The sequence below is a fragment of the Anguilla rostrata genome, chromosome 10, assembly GCF_018555375.3.
Source record: "Anguilla rostrata isolate EN2019 chromosome 10, ASM1855537v3, whole genome shotgun sequence".
Lineage (NCBI taxonomy): Eukaryota > Metazoa > Chordata > Actinopteri > Anguilliformes > Anguillidae > Anguilla > Anguilla rostrata.
The window spans coordinates 39148271-39168970 of record NC_057942.1 but is presented as its reverse complement, the minus strand read 5'-3'; the positions used below and the strand labels follow the sequence as shown (position 1 = coordinate 39168970).

At 52.6% G+C, this 20700-nt stretch overlaps 1 protein-coding gene across 1 annotated transcript in view; it reads left to right on the top strand.

Moving 5' to 3' along the window:
• Positions 1–20700, top strand: part of LOC135233441 (F-box/LRR-repeat protein 17-like) — a 141491-nt gene that overhangs the window by 72302 nt on the left and 48489 nt on the right. The window lies entirely within an intron of this gene.

The following is a 20700-nucleotide window of genomic DNA, read 5'->3' as shown; positions in this document are numbered from 1 at the left end:
GAAGGAGAGGCCTGCTGTGTGCGTGCGTGCGTGTGTGTGTGTGTGTGTGCGTGCGCGCTTTGACGTGTCGCGCATCAGGAAGTGTGGTTTGTGTAATTACCGTGGGGGGGCTGGCGATCGCGGAGCCGAACGCGCGGCGTGAGCGGAATCATTAGCGCCGCATCGCGCCGCCGCCGGCTCCCTGCGAGCCGCACTCTTACCGCCGTACGGCAGGGACGGCTGCTGCAGCTCACACACACACACACACACACACACACACACACACACAGCTCTCATCCTTTATTTCTGTTGTTTCAGCTCTCCATCCTTTACTTCTGTTGTTTTTTATTTATTTGTTGGAGTGAGACACACGCACACACACACACACACGCACATGCACAAACATGTACACACACACGCACACACACACACACACGCACACACATGCACAAACATGTATAAACTCACACACACACACACACACACGGGTACATACACTGCCCTTTGGCTGGTTTTTATATAAAGGGGGGGGGGCGAGAGGGACAGACAGAGTCCTTTGTGAATCTCAGGCTTCTCTGACACTGAAGTGTAACACATGAAACCTGTTTAAATTACCAGCACAATCACATGGGGGTGGGGCGGTGGGGGGTGGTGGGTACCTAATAGATTGTGGATCACCCTTTGATGCAAATCTCATTACCCAAAGAAAATTAATTAGCCCTGACAATGTGTTATTAATGGGCCGAGGGGCTGCTGAGTGACTCATCCCGTTAAAGTGCGGTTCCAGGCCGCTGATCGGTCTGCTGTCGAACCCGCACACGTGCATATCTAACGAGACGGGCAGGCACGCCTTCGGCTAACCTGAGCCTGTGGAGTGAGCCTGTACTGCGCGTGTTGAGGGGTAAAACAGTGGGGCTTCCATTACAGTGAATGGGGAATATCGGACTTTTCAAGGCAAGATAAAACGTCCTCGATTGTGTTCTGAAACTCGATTGACGGCCACTTCGTTTCATATGAACAGCAGATTGAAAAATACGCATGATGTAATAGAATATGAACTGTTTGTTTGTCTGTGAGTGTGAGTGTGAGTGTGAGTGTGAGTGTGAGTGTGAGTGTGAGTGTGAGTGTGAGTGTGAGTGTGAGTGTGAGTGTGAGTGTGAGTGTGAGTGTGTGTGTGTGTGTGTGTGTGTGTGTGCGCTTGTTCTCAGTGAACGCCGGGCTGCTCCAGCTGCTCTGCTCTATCTTTGGAGCAGCCTGGCCGCTGCGGTGACCCCTCAGACTGACAGAGCCAAATTGCGCTTTGAGTTCAAAGCATTAGCGCCATTAGCCGCCCTTATATAGCGCCCTGTCACCGCCCGTCTGCCAGCCGGCAGCGCTCCTTAATAATGCCCATAAATCCCCCCGCGGGACTCTGGGAGCACGCCGACCTTCTGAGCGCGCTCCCTGGCCCCTCCTGTCAGGCCTGCTCCACCTGACAGGTCTGCTGTGTGCCCGGCTGGGCTCCGGCTGACCTCTGACCCCCGACCCCTGACCCCTCGCAGGTGCTCTGCGGCACTTGAGACAGCGAGCCGTCTGGAACACCTCCAGCCCATGATACTTTCAGGGGACTTCCACTGGCTGTGTGTGTGTGTGTGTGTCTGTGTGTTTGTTTGTGTCTGTCTGTGTGTGTGTGTGTGTGTGTGTGTGTGTGTGTGTGTGTGTGTCTCTTTGTGTGTGTGTGTTTGAGTGTGTGTTGTGTCTGTGTGCTGTGTCTGTGTGTGTGTGTGTGTTGGTGCTGTCTGTCTGTGTGCTGATGTGTGTCTTGTTGTGTGTTGACTGTGTGTGTGCGTGTTCCCCTGTGTTTGTGTGTGTGTGTGTGTGTGTGTGTGCGCACGTGTTTATCCGAAGGTGTGTGCATGTCTGAAAACCTCGTATTTCTCCCTCCTTTATCCCTTCCCTGCTCTGAATATTTGTCTTTAATTAGCAGCTTTGCGGTGGGGCCGGTCTGCTGTGTGATGCGTGTGATTTGCTCTGTGCAGGTGGGGGTGGGGGGCGAGGGGGGGGGGGATAACAGCAGTAAGCACAGCAAGCTTTACAAAGCGATACACGCACAAATAATTACCCCCCCGGCCCCCCCAGCACCCCACTCTCTTCAGGGTTCTTTCATGTTGCTCAGTAATGGTGCTGACAGGGACTGAAGCACTGGTGGGGGGGGGTAGGAGCAGGGCTTACCGATGACGCCCGCTCTTCAGCTGCCACGCCCTGCGCCCAGCCCCTCCCCCCTGCCCCCCTGGCCCAGGTTCGGAAGGCACCCCTTCGTGGGCTGGGATGGGGGTAGGGGGTGCGGGGCGGTCCTGTTCTGTCCCAGAGACACCGAAGGCTCTGATGCTGTGAGCGCACAAAGACGTGAAGTTTTTACAATATCGCTTTGCTTCTGCTGAGTCACCGTCACCCCTCCTTCTTTTTCTCTTTTTTATTCCCTCCCTCCCTTCCTCTGTCTCCTTCTTTCCCTCCCTCTCTGTCTCTCTCTTTCCCTCCCTCCCTCCCTTTCCCTCTCTCTCTTCTTTCCTCCCTCCCTCCATCTCTCTCCTCTTTCCCTTCCTCTCTCTCTCCTTCCCTCCCTCTCATAATCATAAATTAGTTTTTGTCACATGATTTATTAAGTGCTACTTTACATGGACTTTATTAAGCGATAGGCATTCATAATGTCTGCGTACAGCCCTGGACACAAGAGTTTTATCACCAGTCAGGCGTTCAGCACCTTTATTCATGAGACATAACTTTATTTAAGCGTTGTGCATACATAACACTCAGCAGCTCAACACTGCTGCTTTATGAAGCCGATATAATCATTTACACAGGCAGCCATGTCATGTGCTTCACGCACGCAGTACTACAGTAGAGAGCTAGCGCTGGTTTGAGGAGAGCTCTGCGGGCGCTATCTCATTAGCATACGGGGCAGTGACCCAAGGACAGCCTGGCTAACTCAAACCCACAGGGACGCGATGACTCCCCTCGCGTGCCCTCCCTTGTGGCCCGGGTTCGAATCCGCGGCAGTTGGGCCCGGCCCCGCCCGTGCAGTAATGATGTCACTGCTGTAAACCCGCGCCGGGGTCTTTATCAGACGACGCCCCGGGGATGTAAAAGGTGTAAATGGACTCCTGAGCGGCAGGTGCGGGTCATTTCTGTCCGGGAGCAGAAGCGTCTGCTGAGCATAATTGTGTGAATGTGCCGTCGATGAGTGATCGATGGGAAGCTCTCACTCTCTCTCTCTCTCCCTCCCTCGCTCTCTCTCTCTTCCCCTCCCTCGCTCTCTCTCTCTTCCCCTCCCTCCCTCTCTTTCTCTCTCTCTCTCTCTCTCTCTCTTCCCCTCCCTCCCTCCCTCTCTCTCTCTCTCTCTCAATCTAATGTATCGATCACGCTCTCATATTCCTGCAGACACGGGAGCGCTGAGGCAGAAATGTTTTTTTGTTTGTTGTTAATTTAAGGCTGCAGGTTAACGCAGCCAGTTTGACTCTGTTCAGCCTGCTTAAGCTTGTTTTAGCTCCGTTAAATTTGGCTAAGCTTGGTTTCGCTCGGCTTAGACTGGTTAACGTAGTTTTACGCAGTTTGGCTTGTGGTGCCGAGTTGGAGCTGAAGTGTTTGTCGTTTTTTGACCTGGGGGGGGGTTGTTGTCTCAAGAGAGATACTCTGTGTGTGTGTGTGTGTGTGTTTGTATATATGTGTGTGTGTGTGTGTGTGTGTGTGTGTGTGTGTGTGTGTGTGTGTGTGTGTGTGTGTGTGTGTGTGTGTGTGTGTGTGTGTGTGTGTGTGTGTGAGTGAGTGTGTGAGTGAGTGAGTGAGTGAGTGTGTGTGTGTGTGTGTGTGTGTGTGTGTGTGAGTGAGTGTGTGTGTGAGTGAGTGAGTGTGTGTGTGTGTGTGTGTGTGTATAACAGTGCTTGTTTTGTGGCCTAACCCTGTTTTGTTCACCCTGACGATGGTGCAGTTTTGGTGCCTGAGTTTGAGACCATGTGGACAGGGGTGGAGCCTTTCTCTGCTGGGGGGGGGGGCACAGTAAGACCGCGTTAACCATGCCCCCCCACTCCCCCCCCCCCGCACTGTCAGCATTAAGAGGCGGGGACGCCGCACACACTGAAGCGTCTGTGCTCTCTCAACTCAGCCTGTCCATCACTCAACACGGCACAGATAAGCAATAAGCACAGATGACAAACAACCCAAAAACCTGCCTGTCCCGTACAAGGAGAGCCCCTCAGGGAAAGAGACGGGGAGGGAGGGGGAGAGAGAGAGGGAGAGATGGAGAGATGAGGGAATGAGATATGACGGTAATTCTGTTATTTACAGAAGGAAGCAGAGCTGCTTAAAGCTGTAGATAAGGGGAGATGTGAAATAAACGCTCTGTAAGTGTCCTCAGTGTGATTTAGGATGTGGGGGGGGTGGAGTTGGGGAGGGGGGTGGGGTGAGGCTGCTCTCTGGCTCAGTGTCGTCTCTCTGTGGGTGTGGCTATTATGTGCATTTTGGCCTGGATTCAGTCCCAAAACTCCTTAAATTTGACCCGAAACCGAAGGCATGTCTTAGTTTTTGTGAATTTCCTTCAGACCGTGATCCTGCGTATACTGCAGTAAATGTGTGTGTGCGTGTGTGTGTGCGTGTGCGTGTGTGTGCGTGCGTACTTGTGAGCATGTGTGCATTCATGTCTGTGTGTCACACACAAAGCCACCGGCCCCCATGAAAAGAGTCGTTTATTGATTCTGCTGCTGTGGCGGTGTGTTCCCGCTCTTACAGAGAGAGAGGAGAGTGCTTTAGTGGGGGAGAGATCGTGCTACAGTGGAGACAGAACTGTACCTGTCTCTGGTCAATGTCCTCTGTATTTACATCATTTAACCCCCCCCCTCCCGACCCCCCCCCACCCCAATCGCTGCTCGGCTCCAAGCTGAAAATTATACGCAATTTTTGCTGAAAGAAACCGTACACCGCCCCGTTTGTAAAGAGCACAATCTGGGCCATTTCTCTCTCTTGTTCCCTCCCGCAGAAACCTCTCTTAATCTGGGTCCCCGAGGTTCCAGCCTGCCTCTATTTAGTGTAACAGGAGTTATCCAGAGCTCTCAAATCATTTAGGACACAAAAGAGCATTTCTCTCTCTGTCTCCCTTTCACAGTCCCTCTCTCTGTGTCTCCTCTCTCACACCAATTCCCCTCTTTCTACCTTTCTGTATTTTAGTCTTTCTCACTTCTGACTTATTTGTCTCTCTCTCCCTCCCTCCCTGTCCTCGATGGCTGTGAGCCCTCCTCCCTTTAGGGGGTCACTCTAATGCAGCAGACGGTGATAGATTGCTCTGCCCCCCCCCCCCATTCCCTCTGCTCATTCCCCTGCAGGCACTGGCTTTGAGAGTTAGTCTCTGAACAAATTTCCGCCTTTCACTGGGGGACGGTTTTGACCGTCGCGCGCGGGGGGGGGGGCACGCTCTGTCCTGTCGTTTGCGTTTCCTGTTTAACTCTGATTGGATAAAATGCGTTTACGAAGGCTTCCCCGCTCACCTGGTGTGGGCCGCAACGTTCAAGCCGTTTGATTGGCCTTTTCCACCACTGAAGTGTAGCACCCGCCTGAGTGATTCACGACGGCCATTTTGTGCCCGAGCCGTCCCTTCCCTGTCCATCTTGGCTCCGGTTTCCAGGCGAAAGAGAGGGCAGCAAGGTGACACAGCCGCCGATTTTATTGGTTTATTTATTCTGCTCGCCTCTTGGTCGGGACGAGCAGGTGTTTGCTGTGCCAATTATCTCCCCCCAACAGGGCATGAACATCTGACCCCCCGGGTCAAGGGGTTCGACCCCGTCCTGCCCCTCTGAGGGCAGTCCGTGGGGCAAGAGAGCTCTGGACAAAGTCCTCCGTGAGGACACTCCTAAACCTGCTGGAGTCGGGAGAGGGGGGAGGTCGGTCCTGCAGAGACGTTCAATAACTGTCTGACGGACACCCACCGTGGGGGGGGGGGGTGCACGGAGGTCATATGTCCTGCTGCGCCGAAATTTAGCTTGAATGAAGTGCGTTAGAGACCGTCCTGCACACGCCCCCCTCCCCCTCATTAGTGCAACTTAATTGGGCCCACTGTGGAAATGAATATCGCTCCAGAATAACTGCGCCTCTGTGAATCCAGGAGACGTTACAGCCAGCCCTGACATCAGGACACCAGCCTAATGTGTGAGGCTGCCATTTCACCCAGCGCTGTGCTCTGCTCTGTGTGTGTGTGTGTGTGTGTGTGTGTGTGTGTGTGTCTGTCTGCTGTGTGTGTGTGTGTGTGTGTGTGCGTGCGTGTGTACGTGTTTGTGTGTGTACGGGTGTGTGTGTGTGTGTACGTGTTTGTGTGTGTACGGGTGTGTGTGCGTGTGTGTGTATGTATCTGCTGTGTTTGTGTGTGTGTGTGTGTGTTCATTTATATTGCTAAAAAACTGTCTGAACATGGCTACTTTCCACTGGGTTTTATCACTTCATTTTTCACAACTATTTCATTCTTTTAAAAAAACGTATTATTATTATTATTATTATTATTATTATTTTTAATATCTCGGGGGATTATCTTGTCCCGGCTGGCTCTGAGTTTGGGGTAACCGTGGCCCTGCAGGTGTGATATTACACACCGTGGTGACGACCTGTTGCCATGGGGATAAGTATGATTCCGTGGCGGCTTCTCCGGATGTCATTTCCTGTCGGCGGGTGGGCGGCGTGCGCTCGTCCAGGCATTAGTGCCGAGAGAGCCCCTGGCCCCGCCCCTTTACCGCCGTAAAACCGCGCCGTTGCCGCGAGTTACAGGCCCCCGCCAACCCCATTCAGCTGGGATGCTGCCGCTGTTCACCAAGACATTTTTTTGACAAAGCAAAAAAAAAAAAAAAAGTGGGCGGGGCAGGTTTTGGGGGCGGGGCGGGTTGATGTCCTCAGCTGGCTTTCGTCTCCGTGGCGATAGAGTAGGGTGGGCTCAGAGTAATGTGCGCGGTGTGAAAGACTCATCCCAAATATCTGTCCTAAAGGGAAAAAAAGCGGGGCAGAAAAAAAGTGAAATAAATAAATAAAGAGGATATTGCGTTTGGCGCGCGCACATTGCAGGGTTAGGAGTCGTAAAGTGAGATATTATCTCCGCAAATCAATGTTAACGCCCCCAGCGGGAGCCTGAAGGGGGGGGGGGGGCTGACAGTGAGGAATATTGGGTAAGTAGCTCCTTTGGGGGGGGGGGGGGGCAGTGAGGGGGGGTAGCGGTTCAGCATCTTGCAGGTTTATTTACCCACAGTGCACCGTTCGGTTTGATGCGGTTCTGCTGCAAACAAACCAGCCGTGCAGCCGCTCGTTATGAATGCGGCAGTGAGGGCGCCCCCAGCTGGCCGGGCTGGGGAATGGCAGCTGACCCTCGGCACGCTTCGAGTCGCCTTGGTTACGGGTTCGAGGTTCGGTTTCTTGGCCTGACATCGCGCCCCCAAAACTGGGGATCCTTTATTTCCTTGTGAGTCGGACGGCTTGTGGAATTTGTGGCGTACGGTCCCTTTACAGGAGGCCGCGTTTCTGCACCCCCCTCCCCCCCCGGGGGGCCCCTCAACCTGTGCTTCAGGTGAGTGGGCCCACAGGAGCCAGTGAAAGGCTTCACTGGGCCTCTCTGTACTGCTGGAGCTGAGCCTGAGTCTGCAGACAGAAACAGGCTCTTATTATCACTGTACGCCTATACACACACACACACACACACACACACACACACACACACACACACACACACACACACACACACACCACACACACCACACACACACACACACACACACACACACACACACACACACGCACCACACACACACACACCACACACACACACACACACCACACACACACACACACTATACACACCACACACACACACACACACACACACATACTCACACCACATTTGCACATACACGTGCGTGGCGGAAACAATGCTTGTAATAACAGGTCATACAGGTGAAGGAATAAAACAACAATAGGTAGTGTTCACGATTTACCCATAATTCCCTGTGCTGAGCTGGCCTTGCCCTCGTAGTGCGCTGTACATCCAGATATCGTGTCTTTGCTTGGCAGATGCCACGGCAGACCATGGCTGCTATTCTTTTCTTTTCAATCTTTTATTCATTCTAAATACATATTTATCCATTGACATGGTTTGACATAGACTCAGAGGCTTGGGGGGGGGAAGGGGGGCACAGATACGGCATCCACACCGCCCCCCACCCTCCCTCCCCACCTGAGCCGTCAGCTCTGAGCCTGTGGACTTCTGGGTCCTGTTTTGGGTCCAGTTTGACTTTTCAGACATTAACTGACTTTTTTGTTCTTTATTTATTTTTTTTTTGGAAAGTGAAATTTAAACACGGAGAGGCGCTTTCTCCTGTAGCCTGCAGGAGAGATATTATTTATGGGGAGAGATGAAAAGCGGTAAAAGGAAAGGTATCGACGCGCCTCTCAGAACCGCCGGTGTCCAAGGCTGCCCTCACACCCTGGCTTCTTTCTCCAACAGGGTTTCACTTTTTTATTTTTTTTTATTTTTAGTATTTAATTTATTTTTTATTTTTCTCCAGCCGTTCGGCACAATAACGGCGAGACAGCCGCCCGGCCGGCTTCGCCCAGAGAAAAGAAATAAATAAATAAATAAACAGGGGAAATGAAATGAAGAGCGAGGTTTTGGTGGGGTGTGAAGGTCTCGGGGTAACGGCCCTGCTGTGTTTCACCGACGCGCTTTACGAGCGCGGCGTCCCTACTCTCCCCACGTTCCTGCCAGAGCAACATTTACCCCCCTCTCCCCCTCTCTCTCCCTCTCTCTCTCCCTCTCTCCTCTCCCTCTCTCTCTCTCTCCCTCTCTCTGCAGTCTGTCAGGTCTCTCTCTCCCTCTCTCTCCCTCTCTCCTCTCCCTCTCTCTCTCTCTCTCTCTCTCTCTCTCTCTCTCTCTCTCTTCTCGGTCTGTGAGGTCTCTCTCCCTATCTCTCTCTCTGTGCAGTCTGTCAGGTCTCTCCCTCTCTGTGCAGTTTGTGAGGTCTCTCTCTCTCTCTCTCTCCCTCTCTCTCTGCAGTCTGTGAGCTCTCTCCCTCTCTCTCTCTCTCTGCAGTCTGTGAGGTCTCTCTCTCCCTCTCTCTGTGCAGCCTGAGGTCTCTCTCTCTCTCTCTCTGTGCAGTCTGTCAGGTCTCTCTCTCCCTCTCTCTCTCTCCCTCTCTCGTGCAGCCTGAGGTCTCCTCTCTTCTCTCTCTGTGCAGTCTGTCAGGTCTCTCTCTCCCTCTCTCTCTCTCTGCAGTCTGTGAGGTCTCTCTCTCCCTCTCTCTGTGCAGCCTGAGGTCTCTCTCTCTCTCTCTCTGTGCAGTCTGTCAGGTCTCTCTCTCCCTCTCTCTCTCTCCCTCTCTCTGTGCAGCCTGAGGTCTCTCTCTCTCTCTCTCTGTGCAGTCTGTCAGGTCTCTCTCTCCCTCTCTCTCTCTCTGCAGTCTGTGAGGTCTCTCTCTCCCTCTCTCTGTGCAGCCTGAGGTCTCTCTCTCTCTCTCTCTGTGCAGTCTGTCAGGTCTCTCTCTCCCTCTCTCTCTCTCCCTCTCTCTGTGCAGCCTGAGGTCTCTCTCTCTCTCTCTCTGTGCAGTCTGTCAGGTCTCTCTCTCCCTCTCTCTCTCTCTCTCCCACTCTCTCTCTCTCTCTCTCTCTGCAGTCTGTGAGGTCTCTCTCTCCCTCTCTCTGTGCAGCCTGAGGTCTCTCTCTCTCTCTTCTGTGCAGTCTGTCAGGTCTCTCTCTCCCTCTCTCTCTCTCCCTCTCTCTGTGCAGCCTGAGGTCTCTCTCTCTCTCTCTCTGTGCAGTCTGTCAGGTCTCTCTCTCCCTCTCTCTCTCTCTCTCCCTCTCTCTCTCTCTCTCTCTGTGCAGTTTGTGAGGTCTCTCTCTCTCTCTCTCTCTCTCTCTCTCTCTGTGCAGTCTGTGAGGTCTCTCTCTCTCTCTCTCTCTCTGTGAGCTGAGCATTAAGGGTCAGGTCAGTGCGGCGCTCTGCTTGGTGTTGTGCACGGCGTTGTGAGTGCGATAGCGATGCGCTCCTCTCTCCTCCCCCCCCCCGCCCCCCCGCGCGGAGCGCTTAGCGTTCCTCACTTCATGCTAAATCTGTGCATTAACTATTGATGCCCGTGAAAAATTCCATATTAAAATATACATCATGGTATTCTAGCCAAATGAAAAATTCAACCAGAGACATTAATCAAACACACAGACACATATACACACTCTCACAGACATGCACACGCACACGCACACACACACACACATATACACACGCACACACGCATACGTTTCTTTTTTATTTCCTTCAATTATCAGTAGGGTGTCAGTAATGACATTACTACATTACTTATCTTTTCGGGAACATCCAATATCCGTCCTGGGTAAATAATTAGTAATTGGATTGTATTAAATCAAACAGGCTGTGTGTGTGAGTGCCTGAGTCTGAGCCCTGCGATAGCGTCTACAGAAATGAGTGCAGGGAGGGATGGACAGACGCATCACTCAGGTAAAAGTAGCGGACAGCCTGCAGAAAACAGCGAGCGTGTTTTGTGTGTTTTGTTGATGGGACGGGGCCCTCTGCTCGGGGGGTTGGGTGTGGTCCCGCACACTCAGAAGGTACCGGCTGTTCTTCAGCGAAAGTGACGCCACAAAGCCAGCGACACGTTCCTCAGCTTCCGGCACGTTCTCTCTCTCTCTCCCCGCGCGGGAGTGTGGGGCCCGCCTCTCGCCGTTTCTCCCTCCCAGAATGCACTGGGCTCAGAAGACACTCGTTCACGCATTTATCGGACCCCGTTATCCAAAGCGACTCGCTTGCGTACGAATAGAAGGTTCGGGTCTCTCTGTGGGAGCCCGGCGGCGCTGCCCGGTGCTGGTCTCTCTCTCTGAAGCATCTTCTCGTTCGCCCTTTATTCCGCCCTGTCGTCTTTAATTCACTTTCCTCCGGCTTTTTAAAACTGATCGATGCTTCTCTTCCTCCTCGTGAGAGGACGCCGTCTCCACGGCGGCAGCGGCAGGTGACTTAAACGCACGCCGATTACCGATCGGAGCAGAACGGAGCAGGATTTAAGGCCGGGGAATTTAAAGATGGCGGTGGCCAGCTCTCTCTCTCTCTCTGCGTGTGAGGGGAGAGGTATCCGCCAGTCCGCAGGGGTGGGTGTGATTTTTTTGTTGAGGCTTTCATCCCTGAGTTTTTCCCCTCCATTAACATTTTAATATTTTCTTTCTTTTTTTCCTCCCTCCTCTTCCAGACTGGTAATTTTGCCAAGCCAGCTCAATTATATGCAGAGTAACAGAACCGGCAGGGTGTGGGGGGGTGGGGAGGGGGGGTCATGCTGTGTAAGCTCCTGATTATATGCCCTGGGGGGTGGTGTGTGATATTGCTCTCTCATCCCCTCCTCCTCTCTCTCTCCCTCCCTCTCTCTCTCCCTCCCTCCCTCCCTCCCTCCTCGTGCTCTGAGCTTTGGGACTGAACTCCTCTCATGGGGACCTGGTTTATGTCCGCAGTTTCACGCCCTCCGTGCTAATCCGCGCTAGCGCCGCTAACTACGCTAACCGCTACACCTGCCGAGCGACCTCGCGTACTCAAGTCCCTTTTTCTCTCTTTCTCCTTCTCTCTCTCTCTCTCTTCCCCGCATGTTCTGTTTTCCCTGAAGGCGAAATTAAATGGCCGTGCGTCTCGGGCGCTGAGCGTTGTTTCGGGTTTGCGCTAGCTCCGCTTAGCGGTCCACAGTCCCCTCGGTCCAGGAAGAGGGGAATTTGATGTACTGAGCTGAGCTCTACTAAGTTTGCCTTGACTTAAAAAAAAAAATATATATATACATTTTTCCAAAACGTCTTGTTTCGCAGATTTCTGGCAGTGGCAAATTACCGTCGAATTGCAAAGCCTTGAGGCCTTTTTGTGGCTTTTGTGTAAAAACAGCCTTTTTTCGAGGAGAAGTGACTTGAATTTAGGCTGCTCTGTTTGGCGTGCTGTCAATCATTTCCCGTGTCCATGACGACAGGGGTTTTAGTGAACCAGTCGTGTTACCCCCGATTGCTGCTGTTTGTGGAAAAAGGAGCCCAACAAGCTATTCTGTGAGAGAGTGGCTCCTACAATCCAGATGAAGCCATTAGGCCCCGAGTTGTGCTTGCGTTGTCGGTTAGAAACATCAGCGAGGTGAATTCAAATCGTCAGTTAGTCTCGTCCGGGTGGTAAAGTGCACTCCAATGTGACAATTTGGTTTCGAAATCTGATCAACTGTTGGTTCTGACGTCCTTTTGCCGAGCCCAGCTGATTTAAAGATTTGGACGGTACCTGTCTGAAGAGTTCAGGAGCGTATAAGGAAAAGTAGCCGATCCTTCTGTTTTGTCTTTCGTCCAAGAGTTTGAATGGCAGCTGGAGTTTCTGGAAACAAAGACGATGTTACCATCGTACGCTTGCCTCTGCAGAAACTGTCCGGAGGCTTTTGACTTTCTGTGAAACTTCCTTTTCTTAACCTTCGTTCTTAACATCGTTCCCCCCCCCCCACATTATTTGGGGGGAGCAGGGCCGGTTGTGAGATCTCTCCAGAGAGAAGGTTAGACTTGATGTGATTTAATTAGTGTTACAGCTGACCTCGCTGACCTCTATCAGTGCAGTCATATCAGTGGAAAGAACGGTTTTGTGATAGTAACAGAGATCTGTTTTAAGTTTCGTAATGATATACTTTTGCTGGGTTTGAGTGGCCCTTCGTGTTCCTGGTTTGCCTGATGACCTGGCATCTCGCCATTGGCTGGGAAACTCTCGGGCTGATTTACCAAGACCTTTTAGCGCACGCAAAACCAATAACACAACCAGCGATTGGTGCAAAACAAATACCTTGACCAATCAGTGGGCGTGTTGTTGGTTTTGCGTGTGGTAAATCAGGCCCTATCGGAAGAGGCAGCCGACAGAAACGGTGCCCTTTTTGCTTGTGGTTACTGTAGGGGGTCTGCTATCAGCCAATCCCCCAACCCCCACAGATCTGTCCAGACTGCCACGATCCCGCTACATTCTGACCCAACTTCAGCCCAAGTGCACCCTGGGTATTACTTTTTGATACCGCCCCTCTCCTCATGCCTGAACTTGCTTTGAGCGTTTTTTTTTTAGGATTTTACGCTGAAAACGCATGTGTCCCGTCACCACATCCCAGCTCTGTTGACATTTTTCGGTGCATAATTTCAGGCCGAAAGCCCTGTCATATTTACAGTTCAAGCGGCGAACTCTCAGATTGGGTTTGTTTCTGAAAGTCGTGTGTTGGTTGGCGGCTAGTTTTCTCTGGCTCCTCCTCCTCCTCCTCCTCCTCCTTCGTCCTCTCGCCGCCGCCGCCGCGGAGATGGTGTGTCATCACTCATAATCGCTGTTTGCTCTGATGTTTGGGGAGAACGGGGTGGGGGGGTTGGGGGGGCGGGACGGACGGCGTGCCCAGACGGGACGTTTCTGATTATGCCGCGTCGAAGCCCCGCGCGGAGGCGGCCGTTAGCCGGGGAGCTGCGGCTTCGTTAGCATCGGAGGCACGGGCGAAAACGGCGTGTTCGGGGCTGGGGGGCTGTGTTTGGGGGGGGGGCAGCTGTCAGGGAAGGTAAATAAACCCTCTGAGAGGTCCTGAGAGCGCTCCTCCTCCTCCGCTGCAGCGGGGAAGTGAAACAGACAGGCGCGGCGCGGCGCGGCGGGGTTTGGACCGCGAGCGAGGGCTTTTTTTTCGGAAGCCGTATCCGTCGGGGAGTTTTTGAAATGCCGCCGCGTGCCGGCTCTAAGCCCCCGCCCCACCCCAACCCACTCTCCCCCCCCCCCCCCCCATCGCTGCATTAACACTGAGAGGAGATGCCCTGCTGGGGGGAGAAATTGAATGTGTTTCTGAGAATTTATTTCTTTTATCGTTTTGGGTTTTTTTTGTTCTTTAGTTGCTGTTTTGTAGTCAGCTTCACCTCTGCATTATGAAATTTGAACTCCCCCCCTCCCCTCTCGAATTACAAATGTGTAACGAAAAAGAAAACAATTCAACCCAGCGCAATAAAACACTAAATTATTTTCAATGTTTGAATGATAAACGGTATATTTTTGCTGGAGGTTTCATTTTGACAGGCCAAACCCACAGTTTCCCGAGTCACATCTCCGCCACGGCATTAGCCGTGGTTAGCATGCCCAGGGCTAGCGTATCATCAGTTGGTGGGGCGTTAGCATTAGCCGTGCTTAGCATGCGCAGCGCTAGCGTATGTGTGTATTAATGCAGCAGGCATTGAGAGCACAGTTAGCGGTAATGCCTGCTACGCCCTCCTGGTTAGCGAGTTAGCGCTTCCCGCTGTCATCAGAGCTCTGGCTCTGTCCTGGGGGCCCGGCCCACACCCTGCCTGCCACTCGGCATTCTGGGAAACGAGGATTGCACGGCTGTTCTGGGAACGAATGTGACAACGGCGTGGAGGCGGGGAGACGGGGGGGGGACGGGGACGGGGGGGGGGCAAATGCATTTCTCACCAATTAAAGCCAGCTCTGAGCCCCACCTGCCCGCCAGTCAGATCTCTGCTCTCTCTGGCTGGGGGGGAGGAGGGGAGGAGGGAGGGGGGGGGGGGGTGTTGACAGGGCTTAAATTGCACAGGGACTCCTTCTGAGAACTTCTAGAACTTTCTCCTGCTGACGAGCTTGCGGGCACTGCTCATTTTTTTCTTCTTTCTGTTCTTTGGTGAAGGTTTTGTTCCAGAATTTTTAAATATTAGCTTGAAGCGGAACCTGGAGAATGCCAATGACTCCATAACCGCGGAATATCCCACACAAACGCCCGACCGGCTTCTCACGGGGGGGGAATGGAAAGCAGGACGGAAAGCCTTTCTTGTCTTCGCCCGAGAGCTGAGGCGTGTTTGTTCTGAGAACCGAATGTGTTTTTAAAAGCCGGCACCTTGCTCCACGAAAAAAGAAAAAATAAATATATATATATCACGTGGTGTTACTTTAAGGTCTGAGCTTAAAATATCCGCCGGGGTATAAATATTAATAGTTCTGTCGGGCTGTTCTGCGAGAGCGGCTTTAATTATTCAGGGCCGGGCCAGACGTGGTTATCGATAATGGAGCGTGCGCTTCCTTCATTTTAAAGCGCTGATCGCCGGTGCCCCCCCCCCCCGCGCTGCCGGATCGATGATCTCTCTCAGCGGTCCCCGCGCAGTTTGATTGGTCGGCATCTGTACGTACACGATATCTCCGCGGACGCCGAGCGGGCCTTAAAACGGTCTGTGGGCGAGCGGTCGAGCGGTCTGTGTTTGCCGTCCGCCGGGCGCGATGTTCGCCGGCGGTGCGATGAAGCGTGACGCGATCACACTTTCGGTTTAATGAGGGTGCTGGAGCCCTGCCCCCGGGGGTACGGCCGGTCCTGGCCACCTCTCTTTGGGGCCTGAAGATATGGAGGATGGTCACATTTGGTCGCTTCCCCCATCATCTGACTCCAAATCCCTCCAATGCTGGTGTTGGTGGCTTCCAGCAGCAGCCCAGCCCCCCCCGAGACCCTGCCCAGGATAAGCGGGTATAGATGATGGATGGATGGATGGTGCACGTTTGGGGGACGGACATTCTTACCAACGCAAAGAAGCAACTGCAGGTTGATAACACCGTGATGGAGGGTTATTATTACTGCCTAACCACCAAAGAGATGACAGTTTTTAAAATAGAAATAATCAGTTTTTTAAAAAGAAATAATCATTTTAACAGTTTTAGAATCCGTTGTTTTGGGCTGCCTCTCAAAGATATATGTGGGAGTACCCATAAAATGGCCGTGTCTGTTTCTGTTTGCCACTGATTACAAGTATCTGTGCTTTTTACTGCCGCTCGCTGCTCTTGTGCCATTTCGCTGTGAAATTTTGTAATATTCGCATTGAAAAGACATTAACATCAACACATTAACATTACTGTGAGCCCACGACATCGCATTAATGTCACTGGCTTTCATTTCCGTGATTGACAGCTAATACCCCTCCGTTGTTTGGGGCTGTTGAAGGAGAGGCTGTTAATTGGAACAGCTTTTGAGCTTTAATTCTGGTGGGATGTTCACATTAACCCCACTGTAGGCAGAGTGTCTGGCCCTGGCCACTGAACTGAAGGATCTGCCATTGATTACTAATGCCTGTCACCAAGGGCCGGTGTCTGCTGGCAGCTCGTAATGTCTGACGACTGGAGGCTTGGCTTCTGCCACTGAATATCAATGCGTGTGATTGGATGCTTGGTGTCTGCTATCCACTGTCATTGGCCCGTGGCCAGTACTGCCAAGTGAGTGGTTGGGGGCTGTGGTTTCCTGACACAGGATTAGAGCTTTCATGCGCTGTGATTGGCTGGATGTGACAGCCCCGACCCCCTTCTGTGATTGGCCCGGGGTTGCCCCGCCCACCACACTGAAGGCCCCTCCCTCCCCCTCTTCCCTCCCCCCCCAGGCCTGTTCGGATGGCGGGACCTGGCCCCTCTCCCCGCTCCCCGCTCACCGTTCCGCCTGGGTTGCCGCGGCGATCCGTAGTCATCAGATGGGCCGGGCGGGAGAGGCGCAGCATTAGGGAGGACAGATTGCAGAGCGGGGCGGGACATGACATCCTTAATGGGGCGGCCTGCTCGTTTAGAGACGCTTTATGGGCGCGACTCTTACGGGACCAGTCAGGTGGAGCGCCTGATGGGCTGGCTGATCGCTGAACGGAGGGGGGGGCAGGAGACTGTATTTTTGCCTCTGTGTGCGTCTCCTGCAGCCTGGTAGGGAGGTGTTTGGAGTGCGATTGCGTTGCCCGTAGGCTGTGTTTAGGTTGCGTTTGGGTTATGCTAGCAGCAGAATAACTTCATTTCCCCCTGGGGGAACTTCTTCAGGTGAAGTACAGGAAATTTAAATAAACAATTTGCATAAATTACACTGAGAAATGAAATTACAGAAATTGCATTCAGAGGCTCCCATATTACATTGTTATTATTACGAATTAGAAATGGGGAATTCTGTTTGGTATCTTCTCCGCAGAGCTCCCTGTGATGATGTGGCTTATCGCCGGTGCCCTCGCCAGCCGTCCCAGGTGTTCGGGTTCAGTTTTAATGTCTCCCCTCCTCCACACCTGCGATTAAATCCAGCGACAGAACGTGGGAAACGTAGTTCTGCCACGGCGTCTGTAGTTGCCTCTTCAGCTTACTGAAGTGTCGTCTGCAAAAGCTGCTGTATCGGGCTATAAGTGCATTTCACGCAGAAGAGCGGGTGTTTTGCTTTGGGCGACGGTCTTGCGCGCACATGTAAAAGTGCACGTGCGTTTGCGTAGCGTTGCGGTTTGCGTACCGCATGTGTAATGAAAACGGTTTTTGGCGAACAGCACACTGTGTGTGTGTGTGTGTGTATGTGTGTGTATGTGTGTGTATGTATGTGTGTGTGTGTGTGTGTGTGTGTGTGTGGGTGGGGGGCGTGGTATAGAATTGTGACGCGAAAAGAAATTGAAACGCTTTAGCGGGAAATTCTGTGCAGTCCCGCGTATAACAGTGGTGCCGTTTTTGGGGGGGGGGGGGGGGGCGGGGGGCAAGTAACAATAAAAACAGTACAGAGCAGAGCAGAGCAAAAGTAACAATATCGCTGTACTGTATCTGCAATGCATTTGTTCCCCGAGATCCTTTTTTATAAAAGTTAATGCAAGTGACATCATCCCCTGCCTTTATGATCGCATTTATGATGTAATAAATCCCGTGCGCTTTGCACTTAATTTCTTGGAAGATTTCCCCTTTTTATCAGTCATCAGCCGAAATTAACCGCCGCTTCTCCGGGGGTTCAAAGCTGGGGAGACGGGACTCGGGGAAACTGGGGGTCCAAGCCTGTCGAAATAAAACCTCCAGCAAAAATATACCGTTTACCATTCAGACATGTAAAATAGCTTAGTGCTGTATTGCGCAAGGGTGCTGCTGGGTTGTTTTTTTTGTGCTTCGGCTGAATTTGGGTCGTGTTTATAATGTTTGATTTGTGGGTTCGGGGCGTGCTTATTGCTTTTGTTGAGAAGCTGTGTTGCGGTTGTGTTTATGAGTTCTAGTTGTGTTGGAGTGTGATTTGGTTGTCTCTTGGTCGGGTTTATGTCGTGTTTCGGGTTGTCTTTTGTACCCAGATAAGCTTGTTCCTGTGGTTTGGGTCTGTCGATTATTAAAAATTATTGAAAGCTGTCATTTTGAATCCCTCCCGATCCCTGGTTCCCAGTCTGTGGGGTTACCATCTCTCTCTCTCTCTCTCTCTCTCGCTCGCTCTCTCTCTTTCTCTCTCTCTCTCTGTGGTGTGCAGATCTAACCCTCAGCGTCCCTCGGCCCCGCCCCCTCCTCCTCTGAAATGCAGCTGTTGTCTGTTTTAATTTCAGCGCAGAGGAATGTGAGAGAGTACACAAAATGCACAACATGTGTGTTCTGTGCGGCAAAGAGAAAGACTTAGGAGAGAGAGGGAAAGAGAGAGAAGGAGAGACTTCAGAGGGAGGGAGGTAGTTGAGGTTGAGAGAGAGAGAGAGGGACAGAGAAGGGGGAGAGAGAGAGAGAGAGAGAGAGAGGGACAGAGACAGAGAAGGGGGAGTGCTGTTATTATGGAGGCAGCAGCAGTAACAGTGGAGGTGTTAGGGCGCTTGTTTGTGGTTTTCTCGTAAAACAGTGAGAGGCTCAGCAATTCCCACATCCGTTATTATTCCCCCCGCCTGGACCAGGCCTCGCCCGTAACCAGGAGTTATGAGTGTTCTGCTCCCCCCTCCTCCTCCTCTTCCTCCTCTGTCTCCCCTTCCTCCTCCTGCTCCCCCTCCTCTTCCTGCTCCTCCTCCTCTTCCCGTCCTCCTCTCCTCCTCCCTCTCCTCCTAATCCCCTCACCTCCCCTCCTCCCCCTCCTCCCCCTCCCTCCTCCTCCTCCTAATCCCCCTCACCTCCCCCTCCCCTCCTCCTCCTCCTCCTCTCCGCTCTCCGTGTCCCGTCAGCTCAGGCCTCCTGTATTGGCCTTGTGTGAGCTGCTGCAGGCTGTGCTGTATCAGAGCCCCTGGAGCTCTGGGGGAGATTAGCCTCCGCTCTCCTGTACCTGCGCTGCAGGACCAGGTGTTTTCAGGACCAGGTGCGACGCTCCGATTGGTCCCTTCAGGTGTTTTACCCGTGGGTGTGTGCACCGTGTACGGTCGAAACAAGCTGCTTTTTAACAACCAATCAAATCGAGGCCTGAGGTGTAGCGACGGCTGAACGAAGTATCGTCGGGTGGAGCTTTTTGATGAGCTGTCAATCAAAAAGTTCTTCTCATCAAAAAATTAAAAAAGGTTTTACAGTTTTACTCTACAGCGAGGCACAGTGATTGGCTTACGCCACTGATTCCATGGGATGTAGCCCCGCCCCTTTTTTAGTTTCATGAAGCCTCACTCTCCCCATCACTTCTTTTGAGGATCTCTTAATTTAGTGCGACATGGTAAGTGATGTCATCTGCCCCTGCCCCTGCCCCCCCTCCGATTGCCTGAGATCAGCCGTCTGATTGGCCGGGAATCAGAGGGGCTTAAATTCCGGGGGGGGGTGTTATCGGCGGAGATCAGAGGCGGTGTTTTACGCGCCCAGCGCGCGGCGGGCTTATTTAAGGCACAGGCTCCGCGGCGCCGCTGATTTAGCGCCCTCCCCAGCACTACGTCTTGTTGATGTAGTGGCAGCGACCGCAAGGTCAAAAGGAATAAGTACGGTGGCCCGGTTAGGCCATTAATCAGCCGGGATTATGTCAGGGTTCGGAGCGGCTTGTAGAGCCATCAAAGCTGGGCGAGATTCACGTTTTGGGTTTTTGGAGAGCGGCAGAGGAGGGGGGGGGGGGTATGAGAGCGCTGTTTATCCTGCCGGTTTTAGTCCTGTACCTTTCTTTTTAACGTCAGCGTTCCCCCCGGCGCGTGAATCGGCCCGGGGCGGGGGGGGGCGGGGGTGAGGGCAGCGGCCCGTGTCCTGCTGCCGCTTCCCAAAATCCTGATCTGGAGAAAAGAAGTCCTGAGATACAGCAAGAGAAATGATTAAATCAGGAAAAGAATGGCACTATCATTGTCGAATGCAGATGTGCATGTGCTTACGCACGCACACACACACACACACACACACACACACATACACAGAGACACACACATACAGACACACCCACACACACACTTTCTTGACGTGACAGAGAATCAACCTCATGCTCTGAGAAAGTTCTGGAAGGTCTGATAGTTCCCCTGCCCATCCCCAATCTGCTTTTAACCACATTCAGACCAGGCTCTTATCCAGAGCGACTTACCAAAACACAGGGCCTCTAATGCGTTCAGAATGGCTTCAGCAGTACTGAAACAGAAAAAGACCCTGGAGTCGACCGCCAGCAACCTGTACCAGCGCACAGCTGACCTCACAGCACATCAACCACTAAATTAAGCGCAGGAGAGGTGAGGTGCTCAGAATGTGTGCCGTGAAGCTGTTAATGTGTTTATTTGCGTCTGATTGGACCTTACCTTTGCTTTCCGTGGCGCAGGGCTACAGTGTAATTGTGCCTGCTCCTGTACCTCTCACAAATTAAACATTAGAGCTCTAATTAAGACTCCTTCAGACTCCTCGCGCTGGAACTGGAGGATGCTGGGAAGGGGGCGGGCCCCCAGGGGACGTGGGACAGGAAGCCGCAGCGCTGGGGTTGGGGGGGGGGGGAGGTTACTCAGCGGTTTTGTGGCTGTACCCCCCACGCAGGGGAGGGATGAGGGGATTAAAAATAAATGACAAATACTAGATTTTATTTGTCA